This window comes from Carcharodon carcharias, chromosome 12 (assembly GCF_017639515.1).
Source record: "Carcharodon carcharias isolate sCarCar2 chromosome 12, sCarCar2.pri, whole genome shotgun sequence".
Taxonomy (NCBI): Eukaryota; Metazoa; Chordata; class Chondrichthyes; order Lamniformes; family Lamnidae; genus Carcharodon; species Carcharodon carcharias.
In genome coordinates, this window is record NC_054478.1 from 107,757,230 (window position 1) to 107,769,577 (window position 12,348).

Consider the following 12,348-nt stretch of genomic DNA (forward strand, 5'->3'; position numbering starts at 1 on the left):
CCGTAAAGGCCCTAATAATCATTTGATTGCAGGAGGATGATGACAACATGCAGTGAGGCCACTCCATAGATTTTCACATCGCCTCTGAGAATGTCTGACTCCTGTCTGGCAGAGGGCAGCTGGCTTGCGCTCTGTGATCAGGGTCACATCATAGAGACACAGCCATGAAACTTTAATTGCATCTGACCCTTTGCCTTCAGCACCTGACCCTTGCCGTGCCCCAGGCAGTGTTGATACATCTTCTTAACCTTCCTAGTCCTGCCGCTACGTCTTGGTGGTCCCCCTACATCCACAGCGGAGATGGAGGCAGCCTGCTGACTGCGACGCCCTGTCTGTGATGACCTTGGCAGGCGTCCTCTGGAGGTTCAAGAACTGGAGGACCCCAGTAAAATGTTACATAATCTAATCAATCTCCCCGAGGCAGCTCGATGCCTCAACGAGATTGCTGTGCTCTTTCGAGTGCATGTGCAAAAGAGCACAGGCCCCAACTCTTCCTCCTCCCCCACCCGCACAGGTAGCGCTGAGCATTACTGGCTGCACGTCACGCTGAGCAAGCCTTAATTGGCCCACCCGCGTAAAATGGTGGCGCGCAGCCAATTGCAGGCGGCGATCGCTCGGCACCTGCCCCCTGCCCCCTGCCCCCCCAACCCACTCCAGCTCACCCGCCATAGGAAAAATCCTGTCTCTTGTGTTTTGATTCCCACATTCCAATCTAACCGTGATAACCTTTGATTACCTTGCCTAACAAGAATGTATCTACAATAAAAGCAAAATGCTGTGGATGCTGGAAATCTGAAACAAAAACAGAAAATGCTGGAAAAACTCAGCAGGTCTAACAGCACCTGTGGAGAGAAAAACAGAGTTAATGTTTCAAGTCCATATGACTCTTCTTCAGAGTTCTGAGGAAATCACACGGACTCAAAATGTTAACTTTGTTTTTCTCTCCACAGATGTTGGTAGACCTGCTGAGCTTTTCAAGCATTTTCTGTTTTTGTTTAAGAATCTATCTACCTCTGTCTTAAAAATATTCAATGACTCCGCCTCTACCGCCTTCTGAGGCAGAGAGTTCCAAAGTCGCACAGCCCAATGAGAGAAAAAAAATTCTCCTCATCTCTGTCCTAAAAGGGCCCCTATTTCTGGACTCACCCACAAGAGGAAACATCCTTTCGATGTTTACTTTGTCAAGGCCATTCAGGATCTTGTATACATCAACCAAATCACCCCTCACTCTCCTAAACTCCAGTGGAAACAAGCTGAAGAAGTGTTGGATCAAAGTGTCCCTAGTGTCCCTGTCTCCCTGCAGGTTACCGATGTCTGGCTCCAAGCCCTCAGCGTTCTCCTCACCGTGCTCATCTTCGGATCACCACTGGACTCATCATCTGTGGTCTGTGTAGCTGCATCAAGATCCTCTTCCTTCAGTGGGTTCCCCCCTTGCCAATGCCAGATTGTGGAGAGCGCAGCATGCAACCACTATCAGTAACACACACGCTGAATAATCCAGGCATCTGAAGCGCATCTTGAGAAAACCTACGATCCTCTCTATTACCTTTCTTGTGGAGGCTGACTTGTTTTGTAACGATTCCATAAGCCACCTCTTCAACGGATAGCCCTGTTGTCCAGCAGCCATCTATCCAGTCGGGCTGGAGCACTGAATAGTCTTGGCACCTGAGAGTGTCTCAGGATGTAAGCATCATGGGAGCTGCCAGGGTATCTTGCACAAACTTGCAGAATCTGTATCTATCTGCACATTCATGGAATGGAAGCCCTTCCTGTTGACGAAGGCACCTGGTTGACCCGCTGGTGCCTTGCTGGCCACATGTGTGCAGTCGATTGAACCTTGGACGCAGGGGAACCCAGCAATCACTGCAAAGCCTCTGGCTCGCTCTGCCTGTCTGGCCTCGTCCACATGTTAAAAGAATAAAGGTCAGTACCCGCCTGAACAGAGCCTCTGTCACTAGTTTGAGACCACAATCCCCATTACCAGGATGAGGGAAGTCTGGTTGATACCTGGAAGGGCCCACACAGTTCGAATCGTCAGGGGGCCTGGAAGACACTAATGAGTCCAGAAATGAAGTCTGGAAATGTTAAGAATGAAGTACCGATCAGAGATGAAGCTGCCAAGTACCAATAAGTCACCAGCAGCAAGTTATCTCCAAAACTCCTCACTACTCACATTGATAATGCTGCTGACCCTTCTTATCCCACCCGTGGATGAGGTTTTGCAAATTGTGGCCTGCCCGCCTTGCCCATCAACGAGCAAAATATCTCATGGGTAACATAGAATCACTGTCATCTGGAGTGTCAAGGGCCTTAACTAGCCTCTTAATTGATGGCAGGAGCGGCTCCAACTCCCGTGTGCGCCTGCCAAGTGAAATATCGCGAGAGTGCGCGATGACATCAGGAAGCTTGCCCGATGTCATCGTGCAACATTTTACGCTTGAGTGGGTCAGACGCACGGCCGCCCATTCAGCAAAACTGCCACCCACAGACTCTCTTACACATATAGGCCATCTCTCTCTCTCACACACACATGTCTAAACAGAGGCTGGGATTTTCCGTGCCTGATGGCATTGGGCGTGTGTGGTGGCGTGAGCAGAAAATACGGCGTGATCGGTTTCACGATGGCATGAAAACAGTTTGCGATCGTCCGCTCAGCCTGCAGATTGTGGGCTGCGTTTGCCGCCATCGGACATTGGGAACCTCATTGTAATATATCAGCATATCATTATTAGGGGAGCCTGCTGGGATTGTCCCCCACTCCCCAAATGGATCATCCACCCACGTCGGCAGGAAATCACGCTGACATGTTTCACAACAGCATATATATGGCGTATACTTGGTGGGCTGCACTTCACTTGGGACTTCAAGGCCTGTTTGCCTACCTTGCTTCAGTCAGCATTCGCAGTCATCAACACTAGGTTTCACAGACAGCACCACATCATTTTTAGGGGGCTCAGGGGTAGGTCTGTACCTACCAGACCTACCATATGTGGGTGGACATCACAACAGGCCTCCACAGTGTCCAAAAGGCACTCAAGGACTGCAATCTTCTTGCCTTTCGGGGCCATGTCTTCTCTGCTGCAGTCCTGGGCTAGAAGCACTGAGTGCGGCTGTACTTTAAATGTGGTGTCTGGCATGATGAAGCGACAAGGTGACGGCATGGCAGGTGAATCGGAGACCGTCCACCATCGAACCGGCATGTATCCTAGGAATGCATAATTAATACAGCGGCTTATACAATGGCCAGCAGATAAAATGTTGTTTTTCCCACCCACTACCACACTTAGTGCAAACCTGGGATGATTCCACCGGGCTGTCTTTCTCTCTCTCTGTCTGTCACACACACACAGGCACACACACACACACACACACACACTCACACACACACACACTCACACACAGACACACTCACATACACAGACTCTCTCTCACACATAAACACTCTCACACACAGACACACAAACACTCACACAAACACTCACACACACAAACACTCTCTCACACACACAAACACTCCCACACACATACTCTCTCTCACACACACAAACACTCACACACACACACACACTCTCTCACACACACAAACACTCCCACACACATTCTCTCACACACACAAACACTCACACACACACACACACTCTCTCACACACACAAACACTCCCACACACATACTCTCTCTCACACACACAAACACTCACACACACACACAAACACACACACACAAACACTCTCACACACAAACACTCTCACACACACACACTCTCTCACACACACACAAACACACACACACACTCTCACACACACAAACACTCACATAAACACACACTCACACAAACACACACACACACACACACAAACACACACACACAAACACTCTCACACACACACTCTCTCTCACACACACACAAACACTCACACACACACACAAACACACACACACAAACACTCTCACACACAAACACTCTCACACACACACACTCTCTCACACACACAAACACTCACACAAACACACACTCACACAAACACACACACACACACACAAACACACACACACAAACACACACACACAAACACACACACACAAACACTCTCACACACACACTCTCTCTCACACACACAAACACTCACACAAACACACACTCACACAAACACACACACACACAAACACACACACACACACTCTCTCACACACACACACTCTCTCACACACACACAAACGCTCACACACACACACTCTCACACACACAAACACTCTCACACACACTCTCTCTCACACACACACAAACACACACACACTCTCTCTCACACACACACACACACACACACTCTCTCTCACACACACAAACACACACACTCTCTCTCTCACACACACAAACACACACACACTCTCTCTCACACACACACACACACACACTCTCTCTCACACACACAAACACACACACTCTCTCTCTCACACACACAAACACACACACACTCTCTCTCACACACACACACACACACACACTCTCTCGCTCACACACACAAACACACACACTCTCTCTCTCACACACACAAACACACACACACTCTCTCTCTCACACACACAAACACACACACTCTCTCTCTCACACACACACACACACACACACTCTCTCTCACACACACAAACACACACACTCTCTCTCTCACACACACACAAACACACACACACACACTCTCTCACACACACACACTCTCTCACACACACACACTCTCTCACACACACACAAACACGCACACAAACTGCCCACAAGTTTGGACATTACTGAAGGAGGAATCGATCAGGAGGTGGTGGCTGGGTCTGCTTCTAAATTAGAGGACCTTCCCAACTTCCACCTTCTCCAGGACCTTCCCCCAACTTCCACCTTCTCCAGGACCTTCCCCCAACTTCCACCTTCTCCAGGACCTTCCCAACCTCCACCTGCTCCAGGACCTTCCCACCTTCACCTGCTCCAGGACCTACCCGACCTCCAGCCGCTCCCAGACTTATCCGACCTCTAGCTGCTCCCGGACCTACCCGACCTCCAGCCACTCCCGGACCTACCCGATCTCCACCTGCTCCCGGACCTACCCGATCTCCACCTGCTCCCAGACTTATCCGACCTCTAGCTGCTCCCGGACCTACCCGACCTCCACCCTCTCCCAGACCTACCCAACATCCACCCGCTCCTGGACCCACCCGACATCCATCCTCTCCCAGACCTACCCAACATCCACCCGCTCCCGGACCTACCCTCCCTCCAGCCGCTCCTGGACCCACCCGACCTCCACCCTCTCCCGGACCTACCCAACATCCATCCTCTCCCGGACCTACCCGACCTCCATCCTCTCCCAGACCTACCCAACATCCACCCGCTCCCGGACCTACCCTCCCTCCAGCCGCTCCCGGACCTACCCGACCTCCATCCTCTCCCAGACCTACCCAACATCCATCCTCTCCCGGACCTACCCGACCTCCATCCTCTCCCAGACCTACCCAACATCCACCCGCTCCCGGACCTACCCTCCCTCCAGCCGCTCCCGGACCTACCCGACCTCCATCCTCTCCCAGACCTACCCAACATCCATCCTCTCCCGGACCTACCCGACCTCCATCCTCTCCCAGACCTACCCAACATCCACCCGCTCCCGGACCTACCCTCCCTCCAGCCGCTCCCGGACCTACCCGACCTCCATCCTCTCCCAGACCTACCCAACATCCACCCGCTCCCGGACCTACCCAACCTCCATCCTCTCCCGGACCTATCCAACATCCACCTGCTCCCGACCTTCTCAACCTTCCTGACCTCTACCTGCTCCAGACCTGCCCGACATCTACTCCATGTTAGGAAATAGAGATAGTTTAAGTAAGTTATATTTGTATTGTCGGTGTTAGGAATGAGTTTAAGTTTGATTTGTATTTCTGTATCTGTGTGTTAAGAAGAGATCAAATTGAGTTTTAGTTTCACATTAAAAGGTGCCTGCATTTCAAATGAGAGGTTTACGATTGTTGCAGATAAGTTAAACCAACAAGAGTAGAGAAACTGGGCTGTTGCCTAGCAACAGGGGTCCAAAGAGGCAGGTCCGTCCTACAGACACACACAGAAAAATTAAAAAAATAGTTTTGATTTCAGTTTGAAGACAGCTGTCAAACAGAAGCCACTTAGATGGGACAGATAGCCAATCCCAAGCTAAAGAAGAAAGTCCCCAAATCCAGGGGAGTGGAACAGGAGAAAGTCCCAAAAAAGATTTTCTAGTCAAAGGAAGGACAGGACCCTGGAAAAGGTCCTGTTAATGAAGTTAAGAGTGAGGGGCAGAGATAAAGGCTCCAAGCTTCAGATTTAAAAAGACAAAAGCTGCGGAGAGCAGATTTAAAGCAAGAACAGCTTGCAAGAGGCCAGCAGGTCCAAAGAGATGGCTGAAGGTCTGTAACTCTTTGCTTTGGGCATGTGAAGTAGTGATGTACTATTGACGGCTGAGTCAGTGTGCGGGAGTGTGTGGAAGACAGTTTGAATGGATGTGATGACGCAGGAGAGAGGAACATCGAAAGGACAGTTTGAAACCCTGGAGGTGAACCCTTGTGGAAGGCACCTGAGAGAAAGCGATGATTTGGGAGAAGATTCCGAAGCGAATTCTCGGAGGCTGAAGATTGGAAACAGGGAAGAGGAACCCTTGTGCGAAAGATGAAGTTCAGTAAGACTGGTTGGTTTATGGTATGACAAGCATCCGGGGAGAGTTGAGGAGAGATCCGTAGCATCTGATTGAGGTGGCATCTGTCACTTATGCCGGACTTTTACGACCCCGTTGGGGTGGTGAGGGGTCCGTAAAATGTGTCGTCATTCTAAACTCCACTGACTTTGGAGGGACCGTAAAATCCTGCTGCCATAAAATTCAGCCCGTGGTTTCAGAGTGTGATGTGTCTGACCACAAATTGCCAATTGGTTTACATGGACTGTACTTTCTGTGAACATTAGAGTAGCACATAGAACATAAGATAGCTTTTGTAACGTGTTATCCTTACAAATCTGTACATATCTGTAAAGGTATAGTTATGGATAAAGGAGCATTGTAATATAGTTCATCTTTTCTTGTTAAATAAATGTTTTATCCTTTTGTTAAAAGTTCATTAGCTGACTCCAGTGGCTCTGTTCATTGGCCACTCTCCATGTATCTAAACAAACAAATTAAAAGTTAGGATCTATCAAGCTGGGTTCCACTCTGGGTTTAGGCTTGTCCAGGGGTAATCTCAGCTGGGATTGTAACACTAATCTCAGGCCTTCCCGACCTACATTGCTCCCGGACCTTCCCGTTCTGTGGATTTTCCCGACCTCCTCCCGATTGTCAAGTTCCTTTCTACATGCCGCCCTGCTTGCTGTTCCTTTCCCAAACCCTTGCTTCCTTCCCTTATACTCTGCTTTTCCTCGTGGCCTCCTCAGCTGCTCCACCATCTTGGCCCTGTGCTCCTTCAGCCGGCGCCTGTGCAGGAGGCCGAGAGAGAGTGCATACTCTGAAAACAAAGGAGCAGCCGTACACCTTTGCACTATTCACTGCTCGTCCAATCAGAGACTGATTCTCTCCCACATTTACTGCTGATAGGCTCATCAGCAACCCTATCAGCTGCAAATGTGGGAATGAAACAGCCTGTAATTGGAGGAGAAGATACCTTCAGATCTTTCATTCAACTTACCTGTAGTTTGAACAGTGAGTCCGAGGGCCAGATACAGAGGGCTTGGAGGCTGGGTTGTGGCCTGCAGGCCAGGGGTTGGACAAGACTGGCTTAGTTTAAGGTGCCAGGTGGGAAAGCAGATGAAATCACGGTCAAGTTGGCATACTGTTGTACTTGTTGGTGTTCTGATGTACTTGTTGACTAAGGTCCACAAGGTATTGTTTTTGGACTAGTAATCCAGAGACCCAGGGTAATGCTCTGGGGACTGGTGTTCGAATCCCGCCATGGCAGATGGTGGAAATCGAATTCAGTAAAAATCTGGAATTAAAAGTCTAATGATGACCACAAAACCATTGCTGACTGTTATAAAAACCCATCTGGTTCACTAATGCTCTTTAGGGGAGGAAATCTGTTGTTCTTCCCTGGTCATGACTCCAGACCCACAGCAATGTGGTTGACTCTCAAATGCCCTCTGAAAGCCATTCAGTTGTAACAAACTGCTACAAAGTCACAAAAAAAGGAATGAAACTGGACGGACCATCCAGCATTGACCTAAGCACTGGAAATGACAATGACAATCTCAGCCCTGTCAACCCTGCAAAGTCCTGCCTTACTAACATTTGGGGGCCAGTGCCAAAATTGGGAGAGCTGTCTCACAGACTCGGCAAGCAACAGCCTAACATAGTCATCCTCGCGGAATCATACCTTACAGATAATGTCCCAGACACCACCATCACCATCCCTGGGTATATCCTGTCCCACCAGCAGGGCAGACACAGCAGAGGTGGTGACACAGTGGTATACAGTCAGGAGGGAGTTGCCCTGGGAGTCCTCAACATTGGCTCTGGATCCCATGAAGACACATGGCATCAAACAAGGGCAAGAAAACCTGCTGCTGATTACTATATATTGTCCTCCCTCAGCTGATGAATCTGTACTCCTCCATGTTGAACACCACTTGGGGGATGCACTGAGGGCGGCAAGGGCACAGAATGTACTCTGGGTAGAGGACTTCAATGTCTATCACCAAGAGTGGCTCAATAGTACCATTACTGACCGAGCTGATGACATAGCTGCTAAACTGAGTCTGCGGCAGGTGATGAGGAAACAAACAAGAGGGAAAAACATACTTGACCTCATCCTCACCAACCTGCCTGCTGCAGATGCATCTGTCCATGACAGCATCGGTAGGAGTAACCACGGCACAGTCGTTTTGGAGACAAAGTCCCGCCTTCACAGTGAGGATACCCTCCATCGTGTTGTGTGGCACTATTACCATGCTAAATGGGATAGATTTCAAACAGATCTAGCAACTCAAAAATGGGCATCCATGAGGCGCTGTGGGCCATCAGCAGCAGCAGGATTATACTCGAACAGAGTCTGTAACCTCATGGCCTGGCATATCCCCCACTCTACCATTACCATCAAGCCAGGGCATCAACCCTGGTTCAATGAAGAGTGAAGGAGGGCATGCCAGGAGCAGCACCAGGCATACCTAAAAATGTGATGTCAACCTGGTGAAGCGAGAACACAGGATTACTTGCGTGTCAAACAGCATAAGCAGCAAGTGATAGAGCTAAGTGATCCCACAACGAATGGATCAGATCTAAGCTCTGCAGTCCTGCCACATCCAGTCATGAATGGTGGTGGACCATTAAACAACTCACTGGAGGAGGAGGCTCCACAAATATCCCCATCCTTAATGATAGAGGAGCCCCGCACATCAGTGCAAAAGATAAGGCTGAAGCATTTGCTACAATCTTCAGCCAGAAATGATGAGTGGATGATCCATCTCGGCCTCCTCCAGAGGTCCCGAGCATCACAGATGCCAGTCTTCAGCCAATTCAATTCCCTCCACGTGATATCAAGAAATGGCTGAAGGCACTGGATACTGCAAAGGCTATGGGCCCCGACAACATTCCGGCAATAGTACAAAAGACTTGTGCTCCAGAACTTGCCACGCCCGTAGCCAAGCTGTTCCAGTACAGCTACAACACTGGCCTCCACCCAGTTATGTGAAAATTGCCCAGGAATGTCTTATACACAATAAGCAGAACAAATCCAACCCGACCAATTACTGTCCCATCAGTCTACTCTCGATCATCAGTAAAGTAATGCAAAGGTCATCAACAATGCTATTAAGTGATACTTGCTTAGCAATAACCTGCTCACTGAAGATTAATTTGAGTTCTGCCAGGCTCACTTGGCTCCTGACCTCATTACAGCCTTGGTTCAAACATGGACAAAAGAGCTGAACTCCCAAGATGAGGTGAGACTGACTGCTCCTGAAATCAAGGCTGCATTTACAGAGTGTGGCATCAAGGAGCCCTAGCAAAACTGGTGTTAATGGGAATCAGGGGGAAAACTCTCTGCTGGTTGGAGTCATACCTAGCACAAAGGAAGATGGTTGTGCTTGTTGCAGGTTAATCGTCTCAACTCCAGGACATCACTGCGGGAGTTCCTCAGGGTAGTGTCCTCAGCCAAACCATCTTCCGCTGCTTCATCAATGACCTCCTTCTCATCATAAGGTCAGGAGTGGAGATGTTCACTGATGATTGCACAATGTTCAGCAACATTCACGACTCCTCAGATATTGAAACTGTCCATGTCCAAATGCAACAAAATCTGGACAATATCCAGGCTTGGGCTGATAAGTGGCAAGTAACATTCGCGCCACACAAGTGCCAGGCAATGATCATCTCCAACAAGTGAGGATCCAACCCCTTAATGCTCAATGGCATTACTGAATCCCCCATTATCAACATCCTGGGGGCTTACCATTGACCAGAAACTGAACTGAATTAGCCATATAAATACTATGTCTACAAAAGCAGGTCAAAGGCTAGAATCGTGCGGCGAGTACCTCACCTCCTGACACCCCAAAGCCTGTCCACCATCTACAAGGCACAAGTCAGGGGTTTGATGGAATACTCCCCACTTGCCTGGATTAGTGCAGCTCCCACAACATTCAAGAAGCTTGACACCATCCAGGACATAGCAGCCCACTTAATTAGCACCACATCCACAAACATTCACTCCCTCCACCACCGACATACAGTAGCATCAGTGTGTACCATCTACAAGACGCACTGAAGGAATTCACCATGCTTCCTTGGACAGCACCTTCCAAGCCCACGACCACTACCATCTAGAAGGACAAGGGCAGCAGAGAGATGGGAACACCACCACCTGGACATTCCCCTCCAAGTCACTCACCATCCTGGTTTGGAAATATATCGCCATTCCTTCACTAACACTGGGTCCAAAATCCTGGAACTCTCTTCCTAACAGCACTGTAGGTGTACCTACACCACATGGGCTGTAGCGATTCAAGAAGGCAGCTCACCACCACCTTCTCAAGGACAATTAAGGATGGGCAATAAATACTGGCCCAGCCAGTGAGACCACATCCCATGAATGAATTTTAAAAAAGCAGCAGAGGGGTAGAGCTGAACATGGGAGCAGGCTCCATGTTCTCAGGTGATATTGCTAACTATAAATGGGAGCGAACAAGGGATTAAGGATGGACCCCGGGATACACCAGAAGTGACTATGTGGACAGAGGAAGGAACCTGCTGGAGAAGATGTAAACTAAGCAAGATAATGAGATGTGGTCTCAGGCATACAAGGATGTGTTTTATGACTTTGATATGCGTAGTCTCAGAGATTGAGGCAGGGCTTTATTCTGATTGACAAGACTGAAACAAGGAGTGGTGAAATAGGTGAGAATGTCATTAGAGGGATGCATTCCAGGCCACTTGATCTTTGCTCTCATAACTTATGATTAGATCACCTGGACTCCTCAGAACTGCAATTCATTGAAGGTACCTGGTACACTTTGTTTATTTACCTACTCATACAGTTTTGGAGAACAGTCAAGTAATTAGAGCAATAGGATCTGAAAGGATATTTTTCATTCCAATGATTGTTGTCAGGCAGTGCCATCCACTGTTCTTTATTAGAACCCACTAAATGTTTTCTGATTCAAAGGGCCTTCAGTTAGACAGCAGACAGTGCACTTCCAGCTCATAATGAGCATTATGTTGGGATGCTGAGCGCTCATTTAGCACCTGAGGAACAGTTGTGAGCCCCATTAAATTTCTAGGCCAAAATCTCAAATCTATTTCAGAATAATCTTTTTAATGACCATATAATACAGAGGCAATTTTTTAAAGTCACGGACTAGATTTAGGGCTCCAAATTCCACAAAATTTTGAGAGGGGGCAAAAAACTTGGATAGTTCTACTACAGGAGATCAGAATTTGGGGTGTAAGTCAGATCAGCCTTGACAGCAGCAATGAGAAAAAAAAAGCTTCTCATTTGTGCATCTATAGTTTCTTACTTGAGAAATGTGTTCTAAAAAGGTCAGAAGAGATTCTACAAGCTGCCTTGTTCCCCTACATTTTGTCACAGATTGTTCCCCCTTGGGTTGGCTGTGGGCCATTCTTATTTGTCTGCTGCTGGTGAGTGCAGCAACATGCACTTCTGTAGCACTTTTAACATAGCAAAAGGTGATTCACAAGAGTGTTATCTAGATTTGACACTGAACCACATAAGGATCTCATAAAGAGGCAGGAGACTGAAAACTTGGTCAAAGAGCATTTTAAAGGGTAAAGAAGGGGTTGAGAGGTGGAGAGGTTTAGGAAGTGAATTCCAGAGCTGAGGGTCTCGGCAGCTGAAGGTAC